The sequence below is a fragment of the Microcebus murinus genome, chromosome 4, assembly GCF_040939455.1.
Source record: "Microcebus murinus isolate Inina chromosome 4, M.murinus_Inina_mat1.0, whole genome shotgun sequence".
NCBI classification, from domain to species: domain Eukaryota; kingdom Metazoa; phylum Chordata; class Mammalia; order Primates; family Cheirogaleidae; genus Microcebus; species Microcebus murinus.
Window position 1 is genome coordinate 35,068,856 of NC_134107.1, and position 23,780 is coordinate 35,092,635.

Genomic DNA, 23,780 nt, shown 5'->3' on the forward strand with positions numbered 1-23,780 from the left:
CACCTTAGTTTTCCCCTTCCTTACAAATGATTATTTCCTTATTTTTACCATCTTATAATGCTAGACCTTTATAATCATACCATAATCATATTATGCATATATATGCTACCTCCAATTCCAATCAGGATTTCCTCTTTACCATTCCACTAAAACTTCTCTTGTCAGGATCAATGAGGACCTCTACACTGACAAATCCAGAATCAATTCTTCATCTTCATTGTCCTTGATCTCTAGGTGACAATTGCCATAACTGATTGTTCCTTTCTTGAAATACTTGAACACTTTCTTCTCTTGGCTTCTAGAATTTCATTCTCTCCTGGTTCATCTCCTACCACTCTGACATCTTCTTGGTTTCTTTATCTGTTTCCTCCTCCTTTCTGTGACTTGTAAATGTACCATCCTCTGAGAGACATCCTTGGATGTTTTCTCTCCTCTAATTAGACCAGGTGTTTAGTGATTCCATGTCTTCTTCTGGCTTTGAATCTTATTATCCCTGCACTGTGTAACACATATCAGAATGCATCATGTGTCAGATAAATCCTGGGAAGCAGATGAGTGCATATCCAACCTGACACCCTCCCACTGTGGCACCACCCCATTTTTATTCTCAGATTTCTGGAATAATAACATTTAGATGACATTGTGTTCACTATGTTCCATCCCTCTGGGTGAAAGCAGACATATGACAGGGCTCCTAAACTTTGATGTTGTAAAGGACTTTCCCTGGACAGCATTGTGAAGGAGCCACAGTTGACTGGGGTGTATGTCCACTGTGTCAGTCTTACCAGTAGTAGCATCAGCCCTGTTCTTCAACTTGAGAAGGAAAATATTATAAGTAACCCAATTGCTTCTAGAAGTAAAATCAACACAACCAGGCAATCTTCCTCCTTTTCCTCCTTTCTTTGTTTCTTCTACAAAAACGTATTAATTGTCTGCCTCATGCCAGACAGAAGTGATTATTGACTTCATGGAGCTTAGAGTTTAATGGGGATCTGGGAAAATAGGTGGCTGATTGATCAATATATAATGCAGTTAAGTTCATAAAAGAAGCAAGAAGAAAATGCTGTGAGAGCATAGAAAGGGCCACCTGACCCAATTTTGTGGGAGCAGGCTCAGTTTTCTGGAGGAAGCTGAAACCAAAAGGCTGAGTATATGTTAGATAGCTAATGGTAGGAGAATAAAGGGGAGGAGAAAAGGAGGAAAGGTCTGGCATATGTGAAGACACAGAAGCTACAGAGCTCCAGGAGTGTCCAGATCACTGGCAACGGTTTGCTGTGGCTGGAGCTCACAGTGCAGAGGTGAGGAAGAGCAGAGGAAGAAGGTGCTAGAGGAATAGTCAGGGACCATGAAGAGAATGGAGTTATTAAGGTGTGTGTATGTACCCTTTATCATGACAGCAGGGGAAGTCATTGATGAATTCTTGGCACAGCAAAGATGTGGTTGGGTTTTATTTCAGGAAAATTATCATATTGTGTAAAATAGATTTGTGGAAGTGCAGTGTAAGACTGGAAGAAGGGAAGAGAGAGAGAGGAAGCTGATGGACTAATGAAGTAAGGTATTATGGAGCTTGAACTACACAGTGGGGAAGAGAGTAGAGAAAAGAGTTGAGAGATATCTAGATGTCTAGGAGGCCACCTTAACCCCACTAATCAGTAGAGTAGGGATATGAATCTTGGCTATTCCCATTCAAAGGTTTAAAGCACACACACTTGAAGGACATCATGGAAAGACTGCCCACTGGCCAATCCTACTTGTATTATAGAAGGGGCTTATGTGGGGGCAGGGATGATCGACAGAGGACTGAGTCAATCCTGAAGACCCGAGCCTGGAGGGATGCTTAAGGGTCCCTTCCACTGGCTCTGGAGGGTGGAAACTGCATTTGACAGGCAGTACCATGGAGGCAGAGTTGTCAAGAAGCATGGACCTCCAGGGCTAGGGATCAGTAGTAAAAGGATTGAAGTAGGAAGTTGAAATGCTGAGCAAGAGAAAAGAGCATAGAGTAACTGTTCCAAAGAAATGGAGGAATTGTGAGGTGTACTGTGGAATGAATTTTAGAGACACCTAAGCAAGCCTGTTGCTGGTCTTTTATGAAGGGAAAGGGAGGTGTTTGCTGTCCTACTCCCTTCAGTTGTTGTCTTGGAGCTTCTTCCATTTTCCTCAGGACTGTGGAAACTGGGGTGAAACCTTGTCCTTTCCTTCAGCTAGCCAAGAGGTGCCCTCCCTCTACTCAGCCGACAAGAGGTACCCTGCCTTCTACTGCAGATAGACAAAAGGTGACTACTTTCTTGTTTGCATTCTGCCAGTGTGAATTCCAGCCTCCCATGCCTTCCCTGTCTTGCATTGTTTTCACATAGATGTCTCTGAGTGACCCAGATGGGTCTGGTGTCTCTACTGTTTATAAAGCTTGTATGTGCATTGTCACAGCTAAGCCTTCACCACCTTCTGTGAAAACAAATGTGTTTTCTGTGTTTGTCTGGAGCTGAACTGGCTTTGCCATGTCACTCTGTGGATGTGGTCATAAGTTGTTGTTTTATCCATATTCTGACCCATGTTCCTGCTCACTCTGTTCCTCGACCCCTCGACTCTCCTTCACTCCCAGCTTGCTTTGTGTGATAGGTAATTGTGCTCAGGAACCATGACTGTCACTCTCTTTTCTACCTTCTCTTACTTGCTTTTGGTTTTCTCCAGGTCAGAAACCCAAAAATGCTGTTCTGCTGAGGAAGTGAAATGGTTTAACTCTTTTGGTAGCTTACCTTGTGGTAAGCTGAAGATGTCTAAACAGTTAAGTTCTTTCTTTAAGGTGCTTTGAAACTTATAATTAAGAATGGAAATAGGATTGATGCTTTGAAGCTTGATCATTCCAAAATAATCCTTACATGAGAAAAATGAGGAAATATGAAATTTACTTTTAAATGTGTGATTTTTCTAAAGGCTGAGGAAAAAAAAGATAGCCTGTACGCCAAGGAACATGATCCAATACCATACCCAGTTCTGTTTCTCTCAGCCTAACCATACAATTCCCCTCAGAGGCCTCTCTGTAAGAACCTTGGGATGTTTATGAGTTATAAACCTGGTCTGGGCACCAAGTAGTGTGTGTTGCTATTTATTAGCCCAGTTTCAGCCCCTTTGGGTCCAGGGAGAGAATGGGGCACATTGCCCTTTCATTAGATGTCTTGTGTTTCTGGAAAGGTATAGATCAACTCAAGATATATCTCATCTTTGTTTTACTTTTGTCCTTATAGTGAGCCGCTTCTTGTCCCTGCCTCTCCTCCCAGCTCTCTACATTGTTTCTCCAACCAGAAGTTAAAGTTTCCCTATGGATATGGTTCTAGACCAGGAGAAAGAGCTATTTTGTTACTCTAAAGAAACAACAGAAATATCAGACTATAGTTACATCAGCCTATTGAGAGGAAAAAATTCCTTAAGACTTCCTGAGATAGCAAATTTAGAGTATATCTGTATCTGTATTCCTATCAATATCTAATCCAATGCCTACCCAAAGGCTTGTTTTCTCTGGATAAATGGCCAATTTACATAAGAAATTATGATAAGAACAAATTCAGTTCTTTGGGGCATTTTGAACTTGTTTTGAAAAAAAAGTAGCTTTCCTTTTTTATTTTTATTTCTTAATGTGCCAAAAAGTATAATGGTAGGAACATGACAGCAAAGAGATTTAATTTTTACACTTAAGAGATTCGTTTTGGTAGAATTTGATGCATCATAGTGGACTGAGAATCATTTAACTGCGTACTTTAGCAGCAATATGAAAAATTCCAAAAATGAATTTTCAGACACAAAATAGTACATCATAGTAAAATTGCTCTTATGAAAGATATTTTCCCTTTCCTAAATGAAAAATGTATGAATAATCTGTTTCAATTTGTAAAAAGCAAAGATTTGTTTTAAATCAGTGCCTCTCAAAAATAAATTTGGATAACTGCAATATTTGTGAGTATAGAGACATTTCAGTTTTCCAGTGGTATTTTAGCATTTTCTTAAAATCCTTTTTTTTTATTTCCCTCATATGTTAAAATGTTAAAAAGACTCAGGGAACTAGGAAAGTAGAATAGATTCTAATGCACAATCTATGCCTCCCTTTTATTTCTAGCAATTTCTTTATAGATTTGGGGGTGATAGAAGGTGGAAAGGAACTAACTTTTATCAATAGCACCTCTCTGCACCAGGCTCTGTGCCAGGCCTTTCCCAGATTATTCCATTTTAGCTCACAAATTGTTTGGCAGGTCTTATTATTTCCATTTTTCATCTGAAGAAACCGAGGTACAAGTCCACATAGCTGGTCGGTGAAGGGGTAGGATTTGAAACTCAGACTCTTGGATTTCAAAATGCTTTCTTAATACTATACTAGTTTTTGCCCTTCTTCTACGCCAGGTTATAATTCACTGAAAGCTAATTTACTCTTCAGGGTGAATGCCAATTTATTGAGCTCTAAAGGACATAAAAATTCTTAAGCTGTAAACATCCCTCGTAAAAATGGGGTTTAATGTGAAATAATACAGAAGAGAATTTCTCTTTTGTTTATGAATCTGCTTTTTTAATGTGGAGAAATTATTTCATATTACTAGTATTTGGAATAGATTAACAGAAGAAGGCAGATGGTATAAAAAATGATAATTTGTGGCTTCCCTTATAGTGGTGCCTGAGCAGGAAAATTAATTGTTAGATTACTTTGACTTCTTTAAGTTTTATTGTGCCTTTGTGCTCCAAAATATATCTTTATAGAAGTAAGATAGAATATATAGTTAAACAACCATCCAGAGGCAACTAATGCTAACATTTTTTTCTAGATTTGTGTATTTATGTGTAATTTTTTACAGAGATAGGATATTTTACCTATTGGTTTAAAATATGAATTTTTTCCACTTAAAATTCTCTCCAACATTTTTTCTATGCCACAAATAAACATCTATATTAATTTTAGAGATTAATTAATATTCTATCACAAGGATGTTCCATAATTTATTTAGCCTATGTTGGAAATTTATATTGTTTCCAATGTCTTTTATTTACAAAACATACCGTTATAAACATCCATGTCCATACACATATCCTTTGCACATATCCCTGATTATATTATTAGGATGAATTGCCAAAAGTGTAGTTGTTTTAGATACAACTTTGAATTTTCTTATTTTTAAACAGTATAAGAGAAATATATTTTAGGGGCAATTGTTCAGAATTCAAGCTAGTCTATATAATGATAGTGTTCAGCTTAGGGTAGAAATATCAGATCTTTGAGGGTAAACATTTGAGACACTTATGAAATGGCCCTGTGAGGATGTGAATTCATATGCAGGCAGAGAAAGATTTCTCAATACAAAGATTAGGAGATAAAGAAATAAAAATTTTATTCTACTTTCTTAGAAGGAGATACATATATAGAGAGAGAGAAAGAGAGAAAGGGAAGAGTGGGAGAAAGAGAAAGAGTAGAGAGAGGGGAAGGGGGGATAGAGAAAGAAAGAAAGAAAAGGAGGAGAAGGAGGGGGAGGCCACAGCACAGGAAGGAAGATGTGGAAGTGCTGGGCCTCTGAGGAAAAGTGCTCAGTGCTTTTAAAGGGTAAAAAACCTTTTTTCCTTACTGCAGACTGATAACAGGAGTGGGTGTGGAGTGGCCATGTTTGCTGTTCCATTTTCTTTCTTTTCTCTGTGAGACTGTCTTATCAGGGTCCTTGAAATGTGGTCTGGCAAGATCTGGAGTGGGGAGTTCACAGCCCTGCTGTCTGTTCTTCCAGACAAACTCTTAGAGATACAAATTGAGACCCAGGTGTTTAATCAAACAAAACAGAGGGCAGTTGTACTGTGAGTTTTTTCTTCAGATTGCAATCATGTGCTTTGAGTTTCTTTTACTTTCTGTTTGATAGTTTATTAATAAGGCCACCTTTCAGTCCTCATCTTAATCTTGAATCACTGGCTTGTTGAGTTAGAGAAGACATTCTTACCTTACAGATAAGGACATTATCATTCACTTACATCTCTGTTGTTCTTTATTATGTAAATTCCTTGAGAGCCAACACTACATTCATTTCAAAATTATTGATTAACCCCTAGCACCATGCTTGCCTCAAAGACCCTGTTCAATAAAAAAAAAATCTGGGTCTTGAGTGGATAAGAATTCATTAAAGGTCGTACAGCTAGTTCAAGGTAGTGCTCACATTTGAACTCATAGCTCTTGACTTTTAAACTCTGTGTTTTTCAGTTTTACCAGTGCCTCAGCCTGGGTTCTCCCAGGAAGCAAAGCCTGACACAAAAATGTATGTGCTACTACCCAAGGAGGGAGACTCATCCCTGGAAAGCAGAAGGGATGGAAAGAGGGAACAAGGCAAGAAAAGAGGAAGCACAATTAAGAGGGTGTGTTACCAAGGACGCCACCTTTTGGTAGCTAGGTCAACTGATTGCTTGATATTAGGGGATCATTTTCTGGAGGGCTTATAAGCAACAGCACTTCGGGATACTCCAGCAGTGGGAGAATAGAGACAAATATAACTGCCAGTTGCAATCTCCCATGGAGCCTTAATTCACAGGTTGTGCACATGTAGGCACTGAATGGGTTCCTATGGAATGGGGGTAGGAGACAAGACACATTGTTGGATCGTGCCCACTTCCGCCTGTTGCAGTGGGAGTTGGGATAAAACAAGTGGCTAAGGGCTCTAGAGGCAGAAGTGGTTGAGCAGACCTACAAGGTGTCTAATGCAACTAACTGACACACTGATTCACTTAGTGAATAAATATTAAATATACCCTTGTACATGGTGCTGAGTTAGTGGTGGGTGTATACTCAGAAAACCAGATGCAGATCTTTTCTTCCAGGAACTTGCAACTTTAGCTTAACAAGGGCTCAACTAAATTCCTTTTTGTTCTCAGATCCATTCCCAGCTCTTTCTCTAGTGTACTCTGTTTTTCAGAGAACTGCGTTTTCCTAGGATGGTAGGTTTGGCCAGTGAAGACAGTGGGGATAGGTTGCAGGGTGGCAGGAAAAAGGGAGCCTCTTACCCTTGCCACCCCTATGGCATCTCAGCAGCTACTAAATCTCCTCTGGGATTTTAGCTCTCTCATGGCAACCGCCTCTGTTGTTCTGACTCAGTGGTTGGGTCTGTTTCCTGGGACCCAGTTATAACAGCACTATAAGTGGTCATAATTTCCTGCAGTTGCTAATCTATGGGTTGCTTCGTTGCCTCCTAATTCCTTTTTAAGCTCTTTCATCACCTGGTAACCAGTTCCTGAAATCAATTTCTTCTGCTTATGAGACTGAGAATGGTTTCTGTTTTGCTAAGTGGACCTCAATAAAAACAGTTCTTCCCAAGGAAGTCAGCCAATGACACTTAATGGTTTAATAGTTTTAATAGTTTCATTGATCATGAAGTAAATGATAATCTGTTAAAGTAATATTAAAAAGAATGAATATTTTACTTCCAGCCAGTTCATGAAAATAATCAGGGAAATAGGTTTTTCTTAATGTGAACCTCATTGTTAAAAATCTTGTTTTATTTGCGGCCACAAGGAGTTAATATAAAACTGACCTAGAGAGATAAGCATAATCTTATTAGGATTGACACTTTTCTTCATGAACAGAGAACATTATTTCTGCCATGAGGTCATTAGAAATCAAAAACGTATATTGAAATGCTGACTCTTACTTTAATTTTGAAAGAATGCTGCATATGTAAACTGATAAAAAGAAAAAAAAACCTGTATTATTTTCTCTTTGACATTCTAATACTTTCATTTCCTTTTTCTGAATATGAAGATAGACATGGAAGGAGAGATATGGAAAAGTTTTAGGGAGGTCAGCCCTCTCTCTCCACTCATTGTGTAGCATCAAGATGATCCTTCCGAATAATGCAGTGCAAACATTTGTACAACGAGCTACGCTGTGGGACCTTACAAAAAATATTAACAGTATTTGGAATTTTTATAAACTGTAAGCAGTATCACTATTATTGTAATCATTATAATGCTTACTATATCCATCATGCACTCTATTAGGTGCTTTATATATGTTTTCTCATGAATTTTCCAAATATCCTATAAGCTTAGTATCATTTGTCCTATTTTATAGATGTATCAATCAAAAGAGGTGAAGTAATATGGCCAATTTTGCAGAAAGTAAATAATAGAACTGGATATCAAATCCAAATCTGAGGCTAGCCCAGTGGCTCACACCTGTAATCCTAGCACCTTGGGAGGCCGAGGCAGGAGGATCTCTTGAGCTCAGGAGTTCAAGACCAGCCTGAGCCCTGAGCAAGAGTGAGACCCTGATTCCTACTAAAAATATAAAAAATTAGCTGGGCATGGTGGCATTTGCCTGTAATTCTAGCTACTTGGGAGGCTGAGGCAAGAGGATCACTTAAGCCCAGGATTTTGAGGTTACTGTGAGCTAGCCTGATGCCATGGCACTCTAGCCTGGGTGACAGAGCAAGACTCTGTCTCAAAAAAAGAAAAAAAAAATTCCAAAACTTTAAGACTTCACTAAATAAACTAATTTTCTATTTTCAGACCTGAAAAATATGTATGATTATAGATATACATACAATGATATTTTTAAAAACATATAATGATTTAAATTTTTTCTACGTCCCTTAAAAGTAGAATATATGAAGCATTTCTCTTGACTGGTCTTTTCTATAGAAAGAAATTCTTAGAATTATGAAGTAAAGAGAGTTCATAGAGAATATCTGGTCCAACCTCCTAATTTAACAGATGAAAAATCTTAGGTCCAGTGGCAAAAAATGGTTTAGGCAAGGAAACTGCTACCTCTCTTTCAGAAGGCATATGGTATCCATTGAGACTTAAATGGGGGGGAGAGGAATGGCAGATTTAAGTGAAGCCCATCTGGAAGTTAACACTTGCCAAATGGAACAGATGGAATTTTTTTTTAAATATGTAGCAAGGGACCCCAATGTGGGCTTCTCCTGCATGTTCCTTTGGAAATTCTAAGATATAAGGGGTTTTGGAGAAGGTCAAGCCATTGAAGTTTCCAGTTATGTGCAGGTCCCAATAGGCTTCCTCTTAGGAAAACCAATACTAATGATCAACACTCATGAGGAAAAGTGATCTCCTGTAATTTTCTGAAGACTCTCCTGGATTGAGAGGACACCTGCCACGAGTTGGTAGAGAATCAAAGTTTAGTTCCTAGTTCAGTCCCGGGAAACGGGGCAAGGAGTAGGGGTTGGTTTTTAAGGTAAATGTGTGAGACATTCTTTCATGACGCATTCCATAAGGAATTCCATAATTTTTTTTTCCATAATTTTTCTGAAAAACTGAAAGTAGAAGTCAAATATCACAATCCCAAGAAAGTAAGAGCCAAGGACAAATGAAGGAAGAGTAAATGAAAGAATTGAAATCCTGATGAATAAGGTTAGTTTGAGCCACAACAAGGGAGAGTAGGGCAATTGCAGTGGCAATCAAGAGACTGAGAGAAAGATGAAAAAGAGACCTTAGAAGGGACTGGCGTCAGGGACTGCCAAACAATCGTCGGGAACCCAGAGAACCACATGCTCAATTTCTTTCTCTTTCTCTCCCCACCCCTACACTTGATTTCACAGTGGACTATGCCATCACACTGACCCAGAGTTTACATCTTCTCAGTTTACATCAACAAAGTATCTGGCTTCCTATGAATCAGTATCAAATTGTGGGAGAGAAAACAAGGAAGAAGGAGGTTGGACAAATGAGAGTAGAAGTCATAAAAGAAAGGGAGTTATTTTGAAGTGAGCAGATAACCTAAAATGTCAATGTCAGCCATTTTTTTTAAAAATTGAAACTCAATCACAGCAGTACCCAGTGGGGCTCTTGATAAGCAACACAGATAGATGGAGAAGAACTTTTTCCTTGATTACAAGTAGCAATCAATTATATAATATAGTCATTACAAAAAAAAAAATGGCCAATGTGAGAAGTTATGGGAAGCACAGAATATTTGAATTCATTTATAATAAAGAAAAATAAAGTGACTTGCATGTGGTATTTTGATTTGCGGATAACTTTGCCTCACCTAAGTACTTGTTTGCAACTCTGATTCTCAAGAACATTTTGTGGCAAGTTATTTCTGCCCAGCTCTTCCCCACTTTCCTACCTCAGGACAAAGGGAGCCTGTTATTGTTTGTAAAATGTGGCTCTGTTTTGTAGAGAGTAGCAATCTAGATACAAAAGTTTATGTGTCATGAAACTCAGTGTGGTGACATTTTCTGTTTTCTCTTTGATGCTATTTTAATACATAAAAGTAAAACGTGCTCATTGCATAATTTTTGGAATAGAGAATCATGTAGGAAAGGAAAGAAAATCACTCATAATCAGGTGTGGTCATTTTTAAAACAAAAAATAATGATTTGAATCTAATTCTAGGTTTCGAAGCAATAAACAAAAAAAAGAAAAAGAAAAAATGTTCTTAGATTTTCAGAGTCCAGTGCTCTGTTTGGTAATAACAGACATTTGATTGGATAACAATGCCTTCAAGTATTGACAGTCTACTGATCGATTTATTTTACTGTCACTCAATGCAGCATGTCCCCTTGGTATATAGGTGCACCCTTTGTAATGCACCAGCTGCTCAGTGCACTGAAATGCACTGAATTAATCAAGTGTGACTGATGGTCTTAATTGATGGGGGAGACACAGTAACCTTTTTCTCAGAGCAACTACATCGTGTAATTACAGAGGAAACAGTGTAGCGTTTGTTAGTTGGACTAGACACCTCTAATGACATTAGCCAAGCAAAGGGTATTATTATCCCCCATTTTAGGGATTTAAAAAACTGAGACTAATATCAGCTAAGTAGGTAACAGCTCCAAGGTCATACAAAAGAATGAAGAGCAAAATCAGAGTTTGGGTCTGTTTAACCTTAAACTCCATGTATTAATCACTGTAATGCACTAATCTGATAGATTGGGTTATGGCTTATGTATAATAGAAATAAATAAAATATTTATAGCTGGCTTCAACTTTTATATATTTTCTGGGGCTGCCTGTAAGTGAAGATAAATTAACTCTAGAATGTAACTCCCAAATAAATGAAGGAAGAAATTTGATGAGTTGTAGTATGGGCTTGAAATTATATCTGATGTGAAAGAAAATAGGAGAAATAAGTTATTTTGAAGAAAAACTATCTGTAGATAAAATCAGCATCTAGTTTGGGTAAGAATCAAAGCTATTTTAACTTGCGTTTTTCAGTCAGAAATAGGAATGGTTTCATCGTGACTAAATCAAATATAATATACACTAAGATTAGTGTAAGCATAGCCAGAGTATTAAGATTAAATCTCTTGCTTTTTGTATAGCAACATAGCTATTCAAATTAGAAATAGAAAACACATCAAGCACATTAAATTAAAAATATAATCATTTGTACAGTGTTCTTTAGCTTAAAAATGCTTAGATTTGTTCCTGATATTAGCCTTTTATTATACTTAAGATTCAAATTATTAACATCATTTATTATTTATTATTGTTCCCATTTTAGAGATGGGGAAAATGAGGTTTAGTCAACTATTCCAAGTCATACGACAAGGAAGAGGCTTCACACTATACTGTGCTGTATGTCAAACTGCCACCTATGTCAAATTGCAATATGTTCTAGGAATAGCTCAGATGAATAAGACGTAATTAAATGTTTTCCAACTTTTGTAATCAGAATGTTTTCTTCACCAAAGATGAATGAATAACCTAAAAACTTAGAGTGTGCTTTCTCTCTCTCTGTATATATATGAGATGAAAAAGAAAACAGGGAATTGGGACTAATTGTTCCACCATCACTGTCCCAATCTCTAATGCCTCTCAACAGAACCTCAAGAATAGTTTAGGAATCATTCACATAATTTGATTTGTTTTTGTTGTTTTTATTTATGTTTGTTTTAAGTGATAGATAAAATACTCAAACAGACAATGGCAAGACATGGAAAAATGGAACTCTGACCCACAATATGTAGCAACCAACCCAAGAAACCAATCCATTATCTATAGTAACTAGCCCAGAAGGCCAGCCTACTACCCATAAACCAGACTTATAGGACGTCAGACCACTATCTCTAGCAAGTAGCTCAGGAAACCAAATAATAACTCCTGTGATAATCAACCCAAAATGGCAAGGTCTTGATGAATAACTGACAGCTTCTATAATTTTAGTCCTTGTTTCAAATTCAGAACCAACCAGAGAAAGTCAAATATGTACCCTTAACCAAGTACATACGATAGTCTACTTCTAATTACCCTGTCTATAGTTTTCCCAGGCCAACAGCCCCACATTGGGCATATGAAAATCCTTCCCTTTATTCCACTATAAAGCCCTCCCACTTTTCTGCCTACCTTGGAATCACTGCCCAAATGCAAGTGATGGTGGCTAACTCCCATGCTGAAGCAAGTTCTGAAGAAATAGCCTTTTCTTGTTCTCAATTGAGTGGTCTTTAAAAAAATGTCTACATAATAAAAGCTTAATTATTTGTATAAAAATGATACATAATCATTATTTTTAAAAAGCCTCAGGACAGAAAAACATCTCACGACCCAGATATAAATATCACCAGCGTTAAGTGAGCATAATAGCAGATATTTATTTATATCTACAGAAAGATAGAAGAATAGATGGGTAGATAAATGAATGAGAATGATTTTTATCAAATGACATCCTGGAATATACTCTATTTTAAATTGAATATATTAAATTTATTTTATTATAACAGATAAACTGAAATGAGAATAAAGGAACAGTTGAGCTTCCAATAACTACCTCTTCCTAAAACATATACATATTTGTTTCCAATAGATTGTTCATAAGGTAAATAAAAATATTGTGAAAAAATAAGATGCAATAGTCATTTCCTTTGAATTCTAGATTCCCAGTTTTAATTTGACTGCTATGAAAAACAGGAAATATTTGTATTTATATTTTTTCCATCCATTTCCCCTCACATCCTTATATTGGTTATTTATATTTATTTTGTAAAAAATAGTAACATATAATTATTATTATATGAAAATATCCATGGCTGACATTGATTGAAAGCTATAGATTCCAAGCACTATTCTAAGTCTGCTTGCCTGCCTCCCTCCCTTCTAATCTTTCTCCTTCCTTCCCTTCCTTCCTTCCTCTTCTTTAACTTTAGGTCCACAGAATTGGACCTTACTCATTCTTGGTTTACAACACTGTATTTATTGGTCTGTTCAGGCTCTTTATATGTATCATCTAATTTAATGCTTGTGAGAACCTCTTAAGGTAAGTGCTATTATTATCCCATCTTACAGATGAGAAAACTGAGTAACTGAGTGGTTGAGTAAATTGTCCAACACACAATTAATAAGCAATGGAGCCAAATTTTAAACTCATTTCAATCTTTTATCAGAGTCTAAACTCTTGACTGCTGTACTATAGCCATAATTTCCACAGTTGTTTAGTCTTATTTTTTATCATTGAATGGATCTATTGTTCACTTCCAGTACTTTGTCTTTCCATCTCTGAATTCTTTCTTTTGATTCAATTCTTGGTTTGCTACATTTCACTGTTCAAAAAATTTTCAAGAAAAGATCAGAGATATTGAATTCCTTGAGATATTTTTTAATGTCTAAGAATATTTGTTTTACTACTCAAAGAAATATGAGTCTGGATATGAGCTTCTTGGGTCATATTTTATTTCCCATTGGACTTTATATACATTGCCTAGCTATTCATGTTTCATTAATAGCTTTATTAGAAATGTCCTATTCAAATTTTAATGGTCTAAACTCAAAAATTATAATCTCATAGTTTCTTTTCTTTTCCAAGGAAAGATTCTTGAGTATTTTATACCTTGAGTTTTTTCATGATTAAAAATGTCTGCCAGAAACCTCTATACTTGAATGACAGTCCTGGCTGGATAATTACTTTTGAGCCACAGCTCTCAAAAATTTATGAAGTTATTATGTCAGGTATTGAATATTGCTGTAGAGTAAGAGTGGCCTGATTTTGTTGGTTTTCATATTTGGTGTGATTCTTTAAAATTCTGTCTGTATATTTGAAGAAATCTTTCTTTTAGATGTTCAAAAACTCAATCAGAATATATCTTATGTTGATCATTTTCTTTTGGATTTCCCTGAACACACTAGACATTTTATATCTGCATATCCATTTCTTTGCTTCAGGTTAATTTCTTATAACTTTGAATATACTTTTTGTTCTACTTGTTAGGTTCTCTGCTTGAGGAACACAAATTTTCTAATGTTGAATTTGCTTTGCTTATCTTACCCATACAGTTTCTCCTGTTTTGTTCTCTTCTCTCATTTTCTCTGAATTTAACATGCTAAACTCAGATCTGTCCTCTGTAACAATAATTTGCTTTTCAGTCAAACTTATTCTGTTCCTTGATATTTATAGTTCATTTATTGGCTCTGTAATTTATCTTTTAATCACATACTGTTTATCATCTCATCTCTGAGCTCTTGTTTTCATTACGTGTGGTTTCTCATTGTTTTCTTCTATAGCTCAGTACATTCAAAGAGAATAGTCTTCTTTCACTTGAATTATGCTTTTCTTCCAGACTGGGTTTTTCATTTTGTTGCAATAGAAAATTTATATCAATACAATTGTATTCCTCTTCATTTACTTGTGCTTACCATGAGTAGCTCTGCCAAAATCTTCCATTTGCTCTGATATGACATAGGTAAATTACCTTTGACCATCCTCCAGTCAATTCAAAGACCTTCCCTCCACCCCATGCTTCCTGCACTCCCAACTAGCTCATACCAAAGAGATTTCTCTCCCTCCCCTCTTCCTTCCACGCTCCCTTCCTTTCTGTTTTTCTTTCTTTTCTCTCTCGTTTCTTTTTTCCCCTTACATTAGAGCACAGGCATGAGCAGAGAAGAACAGTTGATCAGTTCTCTACATTGCAGTTTCTTTTGACAAAAATCTAAAACACTTATTAGTATTTGCTCTCCCGAGATGTTGTCAAATATCCTGCACTATGGTTTTATTTGACTTTATAGGAGGTATATCCCATTTTTCTGGCAGAAAACACTAAGCCTTCAGTTAATTTATTCAATACAAAATGTAACTCCAGAAAATTATATCCCTAGTGGCATTTCCTTGTTCCTGCTCATTCATCATCTGGCATGGCATTTACTCCTAAGAGTTTGCCTAGACTCTTTTTCCTATATTCCTGTTTATCCTTTTAGTCTACATCTCTGCAAATTAGAGATATTAATGAAAACCTCAAGATTTGGAGTTCTTATCTTCTTTCCCCAAGACAGCTCTCAAGGGATAATAATGCTAATAAGTGTTAGAATCTCCTAAGCCATACCAAAATTTCCTACTTCCTTCCTTGAGCTACTGCATTTTGAAGTTGCCAATTTTGAACATTTTTTTTCCTGCTTTTTTCTATTTTATGTGTAATTTTTTTCAGGTGTAGGAAGGAAGAGTCTATAACGTTAAACAACAGGAGCACTGAATGAGAGGGATATGAAAATTCTTCAGGGTGAAGGTCACCACCTATTGAGTCAGGAGTAGAGGACCCCATAAGAGATGCAGGGTTTTGGGTAGATGTTTGCAGCTACACATGCACCCAAAAATTGTCTTCAGGCTGAATAAAAATAGTACTTATATATTGCTATATTTGAAATGAATTCAGGTGGCGTTTTATAGTCAATAAAATAGAAAGTAATTTAAATGCATTACTGAATTCTTTATAGCTCTTTGTCATCATAGGTGAGGCAATATAGTGGTGTTAAGAGCCTATAGCAGAAAGCCATTTCACTATGTAACCTTGAGAAAGGTATTTAACTACTGTAAGCCTCACTGTAAAATGAAATGATAATAGTATCTACCTCATATGGTCATTATGAGGCTTAAATGAAATAACACTTGCAAAGCATTTGGCCTGATACTTATCAGCGCTCAATGTTAGCTTCTACAGTAGCAATCAACAGATACTATCAAATGAGGATCTAATGATTATTTAGGCAGGGATCTTCCCATTTTAATGTTGCAAATCACAGCAGGGCAAGATAAGCTTGAATCTTTGGACATGAGTTATTTGCTTCTATTAGGTTAAACCACATAAGTACTACAAGTGGGAAGAAAATGTGCTGAGCACACCTACCAAAAAGCAAGGGTGATGTCAGTTTGACATACAGCATCCGCTTGGATGCAGTAGGTGTCCCAGCTGATCTCCACAAGAAGCAAATGCTGACATGAAGATGAAGCATGAGAGACTTTGTTTGTAGGGCACTCAGGATCAACACCTGTGGAAGGAAAGAAAAGAAAGCAGGGTTGGGCAGAGGGAGAAGTTGGGCTGTGATACCATTTCAAAAAATGCCACAGCTGACCTCCACAGTGAGCTCAGAAGTTATGCTCGCCTGCCATAGCGATCCCAAGGTGTGTCAAGGAGAGCCGGATTTTTATATTCTCATATTGACCAGACATTGGTTGAAGTCTGTCTCTGGGGAAAGGGGCATAGCCTTACTTGAGGCTTCTTTATCTCGAACCAAGAGTAATTTCTGGTGAGGGCTGAATGCTGGGACTGTTGGCATGCACCACTCTCAGCAGCTGGGGGCATAAGTTCTCCAGGTCCAAAGGGGGATCTCGGTGGATGTGCACAACAGAATCGATCACATTGGCTATGGCATGCTCTTTAAAAGTCATATATTCCTTGCTTAAAATAATTATGAAATACCATTCAAAATAAATTCCAGTGCCAGTTTACTAGTTGTATTTAGAAAAATCCATTTAATTACCATTTTTGTTATATATTGTGATGTCATGAAGAAAATATAATAGATAATAAAAAATCAATGCATTTAGGAATGTATTTTAATATGTGATTAACATAGTTTGAAGCATTTAATGTAGATATGTACTGCATTTAATCTGATCAATCCTGACCATCTATCCATGTTTTAAAGAATATATATACATATGCATGCACACACGTGTGTGTTTTTATCTGCACACATGTATTCAGATCTGTCTTGTGAGCAAGTTTGATTTTTACATATTCATGTGAGACACATGTTTTTCCAGGGTCAGCATGGCTCACTGTGGGAAATATAAAGAACAAGAAGCATGCAAGCCTTCAAGAAGGTAAGGGGAGATAAAACATGATCTATGTCTATAATCCAGTGGAAGAAATATGACTTTATTTTTTAAAAAATTAAATAAGTGACTTAGAACCCCTCCACTACCTCATACAAATTGAAATTCATGTTTTTGTGGAGAACCTATGGTCATGAAAGAGTCACGACATGTAGAGAATATTTGAAGAGTAGCCTGCTGGTCTGCAGTGCATCTGGTCATCACTATGCTTTGTCTGCCTCCATCAGTGGGGCACTGAGATCTTTACTGAGGTCCTAAGGTCGAGGGCTTCAGTCTCTAGTCACTCCCTTTCTCAGGTCTATCTTGCTGTCATTTTCATCTGAGCCCTGCCATCTCCCTGGCTGTAGAAGATGGAGCAGCACATCATTCCCCATTGCTGTGAACTCCCCAGACTCCTACTCTTCACTTCTCTAGAAAAACTCTTTCAAAACACTTCTCCTCTAAGGACTAATTCGCTACCTTTCCCAATTTTGAAGTCTCTCTTCTCAGATAATCTAATTCCATATTCTCTTATGAACCTAGAATTTTGAAAACAAATGTCCCCGTTGGAAATGATCTTTTGGGTGTACTTGAATTTTTTACCATTTCTGGGAAAAGGGAAGACTGCTTCCTTCTTTAGAGGTGAGAGGGGGGAGGAGGGGATGGGTATATACATACATAATGAGTGTGATGCGCACCATCTGGGGGATGGACACGCTTAAAGCTCTGACTCAAGAGGGAAAGGGGCCAAGGGCAATATATGTAACATTAACATTTGTACCCCCATAATATGCTGAAATAAAAAAAGAGGTATAAATTGTTTACAGCAGTGAGAATAAAATGCAAATTAATATTCCAATGTATTATTCCACCACATATAGATTGCTCTACATGAAATAGAGTGTATTTCTTCCTATTTAACTTCTAGTTGCAAGCTAATATAAAACCCATTGCTTGTATGGGTTTGAAATAGAGTTTCAATGTTTGCAGAATGTGAGAGCAGTAACTCTAGCAATCCGTTGTTAACACAAGGACTGAAATATCAAGAGCAACCTTTTTTCCAACCTTCCTCTTATATCTGTTTATCAAATTGACCACAAATAGTTCACATCACAGGGTTTCAGTTTTTTATTGGAAAAGGCAAGTACATTCTTTGAAATTGCATTGCTCCTATACCTGTATCCCATTTCCTAGTTATGTTCTGTATAGTCTATTAAGATGTTCAGATATGCTTCTGTCAAAATGATGCTGCTACATTCCCAGAGATAGAATATTGAGCAGGATGTGCACTCAAAGGAGGTAAGTGTTTTATTGGGCAATAGGAAGCAAGAGACCCTGTAAAATAATGTTATTGAAGACAGTTATAACATCAAATGAAATCTTGAACTGCCAAGACACAACTCAAGTAGAAATAAGCTGAAAAATGAAGACCAAGTTTAGAAATAGCAGAGAGGGGTATTACTAGTAGAAAAGATATGACAGAATCCTAAATATTTAGCCATACCTTACATTATGAGTATCACACCAAATACTTTGGTGAGTACATCAAACACTGCATGAAAATAAATTTCTATTGTAAGTAAACTAAAGAATTTCTTTAGGGGGACGAATTTTAGAAGAAATAACGTTTTGCATGCTCCTAGGGAAAATACAGTGTTACATTCTTACAAACAATATTCTCATTAACCTATCAATGAATAACCTTGGGTTTTGTGTGTTTCTATTGAAAGACACCTTATTTAATATGTATTATTCATTTATTTACATTGAACTCAAAGCAACAGCACTATAACTCATGCCTGAACAAAGCTAATCTGACATTTGTTTTCTTCATATGGCACATCACAGCCTTCATGGGCTTAGAAACATTAGGTAGAACTTCAGCACTATTCTTTGGGGCCATTTTAAACAGTAAAATCATCAGCAAAAAGTAATAAATGTAAAAAACATGGCACTAAAGAGGCTGCTGCAAAGGGTACCTGTTTACAGAATGAGAGCTGAAACAAGAAGGTAGAACATTGCCTTATTTGATCTCAGCTGGGAACATGCACATTGGATGACTTAAATTTTTTTTCACCATACAGTTCATGTCCATGAATCACCATAAAAACAATGCAAGTCTTAATATTGGGGTTACAAGTAAATTTTAGTGAGTAGATAACTCAAAAATAGGGAATCCATGAACAATGAAGATCCACTGTACTTGGTCACTATTGGCCTCAAGGAGTAACATAACCATAGTTTCTTAGAGATTAAAGTTATTTGAATCTTCTAAGGTATTTTATAGTGGCTCATAATTATTTAGTTTAGAACTTTACTATTGGAAGGGATCTTAAAGATCAATCCTATCACTTTATACCTTTATACCTTTCTTTTATAAGAAATAGTAACACTAGAGAGATAAGGCAACTTTTCCAAAATTGCATTGTAAGTCACACAGTGGCAAAACAGGACTAAAATCCCTCAATCCTAAACCTGTTTCTCTTTCTACTATATTACCCCATATAATATATCTTAAAGACATATATCTTAAAGACAATTAATGTTGTGATTGAGATTATATCAATGATTATGTCAATTCCTGGTTTGAATTCCTTCCCCAAAAAAGTGGAGAGTTCAGCATAGCAAATGCAATGAACATTGATAGTCAAGTTTGATGTTTTCATTATTTTCAGTGGTGGATTTCTGAGCCAAATTTTTATGACTTAACCATATCATTGATTCACCATACCCACAGAGATGCATGCTCCCTACACACATATAAACCAATTTTAGTCTTCTGCACATATTATGAGTAAAGTCAAAAAGGATGATTTTTAAATGGATTGTTAAAATGATAAAATTAAATCTAAAATCTTAGGTAGCATAAGCAATATCAAAAACCAGATTATTATTTTCTAACTTATTTTTTGTCCTATATATTCATCATGATCCAATTGAAGGTGCCTTTAAACACTCACATAACTCAACCTCTAAAAAACAATCTATAATGTATTACTCCTTTAGGTCACTAGTGACCCGAGTAGCATTTGATAAAGCATAATGATAAAGAGCACAAAATATGTCTACTTTAAAATTACTGATAGTTTCAATATTGGCAGGCTGATTCTAACATAGATGACAGGTAGATAGATAGATAGAAAGAAATATAGGTATCTGAAACATTAAAACATATTTAATCATTTTAATAACATATTCCGCTAGAATGTCTTTATACCCAAGACAACTGACATCTTTGTCTGTGGGATTAATGATTTTCATTTTGTTCTCAATTTGCTACAGTAACCAGAGATCAAATTTTAATATTCCACTGAGTTAAAGCCACTAATTATTTCAAAAGTGCAGAGGGAAGGATTCTGTCAAGGAATTGGTATGTGAGACCTGAGCTATATTCTGGAGGAATCATAAATATCTCTCCTTTAGTATCTATTTTCAAATTTCACTGCAAGTTTAAATGGATTCTATTGCTTTCTCTAATGGTTGGACATGGATCATTAACTGTCTAAGGATTTCATTTCTTGTACTAGGAAACCAAGGATGTAACTGACAGACTGCTGGCCCAAAAATAAAAAAGTCAAGGGACCACTAACTTATTGAGGAAAATTCTATTTGAGGATGGGAGTGAGCAAGCAATGGATAATTATCTAATTATCCATCTTACTTAAACTCATGAGTTGGTTTAAGCACAATGAGTGATTTTTAAAGGGCTGTATTCCAAAAATAAATGACAATAATAATGTAGAGGTTAGAGTGAAGAGCTAGGATCTACAATTTGATATTTAAAAAACTCTTAGATTCTATTCCCTGCAGCATAAATGTTAGCAAAATCTAGTGTCCTGCTGAGTGAGTTACTCCGCCTTCCAAGTTCTGGTTAAAATAAAGACCAACAATATGTTTCAAAAGCAGATTGAAGTCATTCCTGAAAAACTTCAGTAATTCTTACTTTAATTACTAAGAACAAAACTTACACAAATCAAAAGTAATCTCAAAGATGAGTCAACAAAAGAAATTAATATTCTGGCTAAGAGAGAGCATGGGCTTTGAAGTCAGGCAAAATTCACTTCCAGGCTGGTTTGGTCTTATGATTTCTCCAGGCTTCCTCGGTAAATCAGGACAACAATGCCTACATCATAGGGTTGTTGTAAGTTCTAAATGAGATAATGTCTATAAAGTACTTGGAACCTATATTAATTTTCTATTGCTGTGTAACAAATGACTGCAAAATTTAGTGGATTAAAATAAGGAATACTTATTACCTTGCTGTTTCTGGGTCAGAAATCTGGGCCTGGCTTAGCTGAGTGCCTCTGCTTTAAATTCTCTCAGAAGGTTGCAGCCAAGCTGTTGGCTGGATGTGAAGTCTCATCTGAAAACTTGACTTGAAAAAGATATTCTTTCAAGCATATTCACATAGCCCCCATTCTCAGAGCTGTAGGTAGGACTGAGGACCTCATTTTCTTGCTCACTGTTGGCTGGAGGCCTCCTCCAGTTTCTCTTCACATGCACCTTTCCACAGAGTTACCTCATGACATGGCAGGTGACCTCCTGCAAGAAAGAGAGAAAACATTCAATCTAATCTCAGAAGTGACATCTCATCACTTGTGCCAAATAAATCTACCCTAGAGAAGGGGATTAGACAAGGGTGTGAAAACCAGGAGGTGGGAGTCGTGTTCCATACCTAGCAGTGGGCCAGGCACAGTGCTGAGTTCTCATGGGTATTACCTAACCTGATAACTCATTTTCTAAGTAGACAGACTCCTTTTGGGTTTTTGACATCCATTGGTCATGACGAGTAAAATAATAGCAACCTTTATATGGAACTTGTTATGTGCCAAGGAGTGTTCCAACTGTTTTGATATGTTTTAACTCATGTAATTCTTACAAATTATCCTGCTCCTTTTATAGATGAGAAAATAAAGTTCTGGAGAAATTAAGTCACTTGCCCATAGTCACAGAGCTATTATGTTGTACCTGTGATTTGAACCTAGGCAGTTCCAAAGCCTAGGACCCTAAATTTTATGCTGTGCTACCTCAGAATCAGTAGCCCTTAACCTTCGTGGGTGTTGGGTCTCTTTCATAAATCTGATGACAGCTAAGAACCCTTTTCTAGAAAAATATACAAAGGCATATTTTCCATATCATTTTAGAGGGTTTTCCAAAACCCTGAAGTCTACAGATGGACACCTGATTTAGAACTCTTGTCTATACATCTACAACTTGAGTAAAATTCAGTGAAGGCTAGATTTGTACATTATACAAACTGGTGCTGTGCAGAAGAAATAGATTGTGAATCAGTAGAATTGGGTTTGGATTCAAGCTCAAGAGGCAGGCAAGTCATTTAACATGAAACCACAGGGTTTTTTTTTTTTTAATCCATAAAATGGACACAAATAAGCACACTGTTGGTGGGACTATAGCTTGGGACAGCCATTGTGGAAAACAATGTGAAGGTTCCTTAAGAAATTAAAAATGGAACCACCATACAACCTGGTAATCCCTCTTTTGTGTGTATACCCAAAGGAGATGAAGTCACCATCTCATAAAAATATTTGTATTCCCATGTTTATTACAGCATTATTCACAACAGCCACATATAGAAACAACTACATGTCCATTGACAGATGAATAAAGAAAATGTGTCTTATATATAAACAATGGAATATTATTCATCCTTGAACAATGAGATTCTGACATTTGCTACAACATGGATGCACCTGGAAGACATTATGCTAAGTGAGATAAGCCAGACGCAGAATGAAAATTATTGTGTGATCTAATTTATATGAGGAATATATTTTTACAAGAGCTCATATATGTAGACATAGAAAATGAAACATTAGCTACCACAGGTGGGACAGTGGGGAAGAGGAAATGGGGGAGATGTAGGTCATAGAATACAAAATGTCAGAAATGTAGGTTGAACACTTTAGAGATTTAATGTACAACCTGAGGACTAAAGCTGACAAAATTGTACTAGGGATCTTTGTTAAATAAGTAGATTTTAGCAGCTTGTGTCACAAAAAATAACTAAATGAGATGATAGATATGTTAATCTGCTTCACTATAATAACCATTTTACTATTTATATGTATCCTATAACATCATGTTATAAACCTCAAATATATATAATAGAATTTATTTTTAAAAATAAAATATTCCGTAAAAATGTACACAGTAAGCCTTTCTCTGTGTAAGCACTAACATACACTGAGTGTAAAAACCTACACATACTACCTTGTGGCAAGCACTGCTCCAGATGTTTTTCTTATAGTATCTCACTTAATACTTACATGTTCTCCCTCTCCCCTGTGAGACAGACAGTATTATAATCCTGCCTTAGAGATGCAGAAACTGAAACACAAAGAGGGAGATTAAAGTACTTTGCCTAAGATCACATGCTAAGTGGCAGAGTCAGAATTGGAACCAAAGCAGTCTGATTTTGAAGTGCATATCCTTAAACTCTATACACTATTGCCCCCTGGGGCTATAGTAAATACACATATATGAAAACACTCCCTAAATAGCAAAGTGCAAAAATATTCCAGATATATAGTTGAAAGATAAATGGAATATATTTCTATCACAGTCATGTAACTTCCCAACTATATGATGCTGAATAAGACATTTAACCTCTTTGGACCTCTCTGTTCCCTCAGCTGTGCAAAAGGAAAAACATACATCTCTTCTTTTCTTTAAATGAGATGCCTATAGGAAGGCACTTTGTAAACTGTATTAA

At 36.4% G+C, this 23,780-nt stretch overlaps 1 long non-coding RNA gene across 1 annotated transcript in view; it reads left to right on the forward strand.

Moving 5' to 3' along the window:
- LOC142861017 (uncharacterized) overlaps nucleotides 1-23,780 on the forward strand; it is a 59,968-nt gene that overhangs the window by 4,606 nt on the left and 31,582 nt on the right. Inside the window, exons 2-3 of the long non-coding RNA XR_012918832.1 lie at nucleotides 16,997-17,056; nucleotides 17,591-17,689. This is a non-coding gene — a long non-coding RNA (uncharacterized LOC142861017). The remainder of the gene's footprint in view (nucleotides 1-16,996; nucleotides 17,057-17,590; nucleotides 17,690-23,780) is intronic.